Genomic DNA, 6,000 nt, shown 5'->3' with positions numbered 1-6,000 from the left:
TGGGAGAAGGATTCACATTTTTGGATAATTGAAATCTCTTTTGGGGTAGAAGTGACCTGTAAAAGAAGGACGGATTGCACCTAAATTGGAAGAGGACTAATATACTGACAGGGAAATTTGCTAGAACTGCTTGGGAGGATTTAAACTAATAAGGTGGGGGTGTTGGACCCAGGGAGATAGTGAGGAAAGAGGTCGATATGAGACAGGTACAGCTGAGAATAGACGTGAGTCAAACAGTCAAGGCAGGCAGGGACAAGGTAGGACTAATAAATTAAACTGCATTTATTTCAATGCAAGGGGCATTAGAGGGAAGGCAGATGAACTCAGGGCATGGTTAGGAACATGGGACTAGGATATCATAGCAATTACGGAAACATGGCTCAGGGATGGGCAGGACTGGCAGCTTAATGTTCCAGGATACAAATACTACAGGAAGGATAGAAAGGGAGGCAAAGGAGGAGGGGGAGTGGTTATTTTGATAAGGGATAGCATTACAGCTGTGCTGAGGGAGGATATTCCCGGAAATACATCGAGAGAAGTTATTTGGATGGAACTGAGAAATAAGAAAGGGATGATCACCTTCTTGGGATTGTATTATAGACCCTCCAGTAGTCAGAGGGAAAGTGAGAAACAAACTTGTAAGGAGATCTCAGCTATCTGTAAGAATAATAGGGTGGTTATGGTAGGGGATTTTAACTTTCCAAACATAGACTGGGACTGCCATAGTGTTAGAGGAATTTGTTAAGTGTGTACAAGTCAATTTTCTGATTCAGTTTGTGGATGTACCTACTAGAGAAGGTGCAAAACTTGACCTACTCTTGGGAAATAAGGCAGGGCAGGTGACTCAGGTGTCAGTGGGGGAGCACTTTGGGGCCAGTGACCATAATTCTATTCGTTTTAAAATAGTGATGGAAAAGGATAGACCAGATCTAAAAGTTGAAGTTCTAAATTGGAGAAAGGCCAATTTTGACGGTATAAGGCAAGAACTTTCAAAAGCTGATTGGAGGCAGATGTTCGTAGAAAAAGGGATGGCTGGAAAATGGGAAGCCTACAGAAATGAGATAACAAGAATCCAGAAAAAGTATATTCCTGTCAGGGTGAAAGGTAAGGCTGGTAGATATAGGGAATGCTGGATGACTGAAGAAATTGAGGGTTTGGTTAAGAAAAAGAAGGAAGCACATGTCAAGTATAGACAGGATAGATCGAGTGAATCCTTAGAAGAGTATAAAGGAAGTAGGAGTATACTTAAGAGGAAAATCAGAAGGGCAAAACGGGGACATGAGATAGCTTTGGCAAATAGAATTAAGGAGAATCCAAAGGGTTTTTACAAATATATTAAAGACAAAAGGGTGATGAGGGAGAGAATAGGGCCCCTCAAAGATCAGCAAGGCGGCCTTTGTGTGGAGCCACAGAAAATGGGGGAGATACTAAATGAATATTTTGCATCAGTATGTACTGTGGAAAAGGATATGGAAGATATAGACTGTAGGGAAATAGATGGTGACATCTTGCAAAATGTCCAGATTACAGAGCAGGAAGTGGTAGATGTCCTTGAAACGGTTAAAGGTGGATAAATCCCCAGGACTTGATCAGGTGTACTCGAGAACTCTGTGGGAAGCTCGAGAAGTGATTGCTGGGCCTCTTGCTGAGATATTTGTATCATTGATAGTCACAGGTGAAGTCACTGGAGGTTGGCAAACGTGGTGCCACTGTCTAAGAAGGGTGGTAAGGACAATCCAGGGAACTATAGACCAGTGAGCCTGACCTCGGTGGTGGGCAAGTTATTGGAGGGAATCCTGAGGGACAGGTGGACATGTATTTGGAAAGGCAAGGACTGATTCGGGATAGTCAACATGGCTTTGTGCATGGGAAATCATGTCTCACAAACTTGATTGAGTTTTTTGATGAAGTAACAAAGAAGATTGATGAGGGCAGAGCAGTAGATGTGATCTATATGGACTTCAGTAAGGCTTTCGACAAGGTTCCACATGGGAGACTGATTCGCAAGGTTAGATCTCATGGAATTCAGGGAGAACTAGCCACTTGGATACAGAACTGGCTCAAAGGTAGAAGACAGAGGGTGATGGTGGAGGGTTGTTTTTCAGGCTGGAGGCCTGTGACCAGTGGAGTGCCATAAGGATCGGTGTTGGGCCCTCTACTTTTTGTCATTTATATAAATGATTTGGATGCAAGCATAAGAGGTACAGTTAGTAAGTTTGCAGATGACACCAAAATTGGAGGCGTAGTGGACAGCGAAGAGGGTTACCTCACATTACAACAGGATCTGGACCAGATGGGCCAATGGGCTGAGAAGTGGCAGATAGATTTCAATTCAGATAAATGCGAGGTGCTGCATTTTGGGAAAGCAAATCTTAGCAGGACTTATACACTTAATGATAAGGTCCTAGGGAGTGTTGCTGAACAAAAAGACCTTGGAGTGCAGATTCATAGCTCCTTGAAAGTGGAGTCACAGGTAGATAGGATAGTGAAGAAGGCGTTTGGTATGCTTTCCTTTATTGGTCAGAGTATTGAGTACAGGAGTTGGGATGTCATGTTGCGGCTGTACAGGACATTTGTGAAGCCACTGTTGGAATATTGCGTGCAATTCTGGTCTCCTTCCTATCAGAAAGATGTTGTGAAACCTGAAAGGGTTCAGAAAAGATTTACAAGGATGTTGCCAGGGTTGGAGGATCTGAGCTACAGGGAGAGGCTGAACAGGCTGGGGCTGTTTTCCCTGGAGCGTCAGAGGCTGAGAGGTGACCTTATAGAGGTTTACAAAATTATGAGGGGCATGGATAGGATAAATAGGCAAAGTCTTTTCCCTGGGGTTGGGGAGTCCAGAACTAGAGGGCATAGGTTTAGGGTGAGAGGGGAAAGATATAAAAGAGACCTAAGGGGCAACTTTTTCATGCAGAGGGTGGTACATGTATGGAATGAGCTGCCAGAGGATGTGGTGGTGGCTGGTACAATTGCAACATTTAAGAGGCATTTGGATGGGTATATGAATAGGAAGGGTTTGGAGGGATATGGGCCGGGTGCTGGCAGGTGGGACTAGATTGGGTTGTGATATCTGGTCGGCATGGACGGGTTGGACCGAAGGGTCTGTTTTCATGCTGTACATCTCTATGACTCTATGACTCAATGGTACATAATCTCTAGCTAATGATGGGACCTCTAACAGGAATATTTAGACTTGTCCTGTTGGGAGTTTATTACAACTTTAGTGGTATACAACAAAATGTTTCCTTGGTCAATAGTCAAATGCATTTCATATTTTTAGTACTGTTGGAAATTAATAGATAGTTACTACTTCAATAATAAGTGTCTATGCAGGGCAATGCAACCTAGTAACAAAGAAAAACAGTAATAATTTTAAAATACATTTCTAGATATTACTCTCATTACTTCCTCCTTTTTTCTGTTTATAACATACTGCATAGTTATTCAACACCAAGTTCCTCTTTCATCTCATACGGGTTGCATGCTGCAGTCGTTTGGTCTTACTGAAAGTTGAAGAAAAATCATTTTGTGCGTAAGTAGAACTTATCTTTGAAAAGAATTCAAGCTGTACCCTGAGCATTTGTCTTTTGTCAATTAATGCACTTGATTGGCAAACGTTGAGCATGTTTTTGCAAGCTATCAGTGTCATCGGTTGTTCTCTAGCAGCATTCTGAAACTGGCAGCTCCACTTCATGCTTCTCGTACATTCTCCACTAGACCCCGCCACACTTGTGGCTGTGATTTGTTAATGTGGGGATTTACAGGCTTCACTTAGACCAGCAAAGCTGAAAAGTGAGGCTGCCCATCACCATCTATTTAGCTCAGTTTTCTTGGGTATCAAATACATTGTACAACTTCAAAATAACACCAGGATTGACAAAGTGGTGCCAATAATGAGCACAAAATGAACATGGTTACTGCTCCGAACTAAAGGGAAGATCCATTAAAATCTCAGAGGAACTTCATTTGCTTCCAGTCCAAAAGGGCAGTCAAGCCAGAGAAAATAATGGAAGAGATCTCTGAATTTTGTTCCGTGTTAATTAATTAACTTTTGCATCAAATTTGACACATTAATTGTATGAAGTAAGCATTATTATTTCAACTCACCAAATGCAGATACTGCCTGGAACTGCTGCCCCTCCCCCAGTGAGATGAGGATAAGGCTAAGGTCTGCACTCCCTCTCTCTCCATTCCTGCCATAGAGGGATTCATCTCTATCTTTTTTGCTTCATCTTTTTTGTTTACTCAGTGAAGTATTTATAGCTCTCTTATGTTCCTGATTATTTGAAGCTTGCCTCCAGGTACAGTTAAAGTGCTGCCCTACTGCATTCCTTCTCAAGGGTGTCATTTGAGGAGCCATTTTTCCAGCAATGTAACTGAGGTATGGAACTATTCATGCGGGAAGTCTGAGCAGTCAGTCTTTGTGCCCCACTGCGACCTGAGCCAATATTTCAACATGTACTGTGGCTGATACAAGCACTTGATAGAATCAGATGCAATCAGAAACAGTGATGTGCATTCTGTACCTGCAATGCCTAGAAAATTGGAACTTCTTAACTGACGTGTTCATTAATCATGTGGGTGATGAATTTTATTGTAGTCATCTGGAAATAAGCTGATCATGTTGCAATTCACACTGAGCTCGATTTACCCTCATCCTGTTCTCGACAATTGATATTGGCTCCCAGTTAAACCCCTTGACGAATGCAGCGGAACAGAACACTTCTTTTATGTTGCCCCAGGGTTAAGACTCTTTGTACTCATTCCAATAGGGACCGTCAAATGACAGGAGGGGAAACCATGAGCAGCTGGCTCTGGCAAGGCCGTGTGTGGGATTAGAAAGTCAGACCTCCACAGTGAGCATCAAATATTCCCAGGTTAGGTGTGGCACAACCAGTTACATTGCACGAACGAATGACTTTGAAAATAAAAAGTCCGTCCTATGCCATAATTCGCAGTATCAGTGGGATCAGGTATCTGTGCTGATACGTGCTCCCAGGGAATGAGAAGGTGCAATTATAAACTGTGTTCCAAATGGGAATGTGTGAAAATATATATCTGAATCATCAGCTGGCACTTCCCCAATAGCCATATTTCTAGCTCTGCTTCTTTCTAGCTAAACACTTGCAAGCGGTGGGCGGCACGGTGGCACAGTGGTTAGCACTGCTGCCTCACAGCGCCGGAGACCCGGGTTCAATTCCTGCCTCAGGCGACTGACTGTGTGGAGTTTGCACGTTCTCCCCGTGTCTGCGTGGGTTTCCTCCGGGTGCTCCGGTTTCCTCCCACAGTCCAAAGATGTGCAGGTCAGGTGAATTGGCCATGCTAAATTGCCTGTAGTGTTAGGTAAGGGGTAGATGTAGATGTAGGGGTATGGGTGGGTTACGCTTCGGCGGGGCGGTGTGGACTTGTTGGGCCGAAGGGCCTGTTTCCACACTGTAAGTAATCTAATCTAATCTAATCAAAGTAATTCAGCCTCAGTAATTAAGGCATTGCATTATCCATGTTGGGCGTACTCTCCTTTTCTTTCTATGATGTCCTCCCCAGTATTTATATCCCACCCTCTGGCCTTTGATTTTCTGCTGGCTTTTCTGTAAATATTTCTTACTAATTTTTCGATTTGTTGTTCTTGTTCAGCCTGGAATGTCTTTCAGAGTGATGCAAATATTTACTGTCACATTAATCAGCGTTGAGCATTTGGTTGACTATTTCAGAGGTTCTGCATGTTTTGATAGTTTTCTTGAGAATAGATCTCTCCTTTCTCAGTAGAGTAGAATCCCGCTTACAGTAAGATAACCCTAATGCTGATGAGATCATCTTTCATGTCCAAATTCACGATTCAGTTAGATCTAGCAGTGTGGCCCTATACTGATCAATAGTCTTTCCCTCTCCCCTAAGCTCTGATGTTAAACACAAACTGTCCATAAATAATGTTAATATGGGATCCAAAGTGTGTTTTCAAAGCTTTTAAAATCTCCTCTATCTGGCTTTCCTCTTTCTTGT

At 42.9% G+C, this 6,000-nt stretch overlaps 1 protein-coding gene across 1 annotated transcript in view; it reads left to right on the top strand.

Annotated features, from left to right (window-relative positions):
- The first annotated feature begins 3,488 nt into the window (after positions 1-3,488).
- LOC140468923 (SHC-transforming protein 1-like) overlaps positions 3,489-6,000 on the top strand; it is a 140,558-nt gene continuing 138,046 nt past the window's right edge. Inside the window, exon 1 of the mRNA XM_072565036.1 lies at positions 3,489-3,532. The gene's annotated coding sequence lies outside the window, so the exon portion shown is untranslated. The remainder of the gene's footprint in view (positions 3,533-6,000) is intronic.

Source organism: Chiloscyllium punctatum, chromosome 48 (genome assembly GCF_047496795.1).
Source record: "Chiloscyllium punctatum isolate Juve2018m chromosome 48, sChiPun1.3, whole genome shotgun sequence".
Taxonomy (NCBI): domain Eukaryota; kingdom Metazoa; phylum Chordata; class Chondrichthyes; order Orectolobiformes; family Hemiscylliidae; genus Chiloscyllium; species Chiloscyllium punctatum.
Note: the sequence above shows the minus strand (reverse complement) of the source record. Positions and strands in the feature narration are given on the sequence as shown.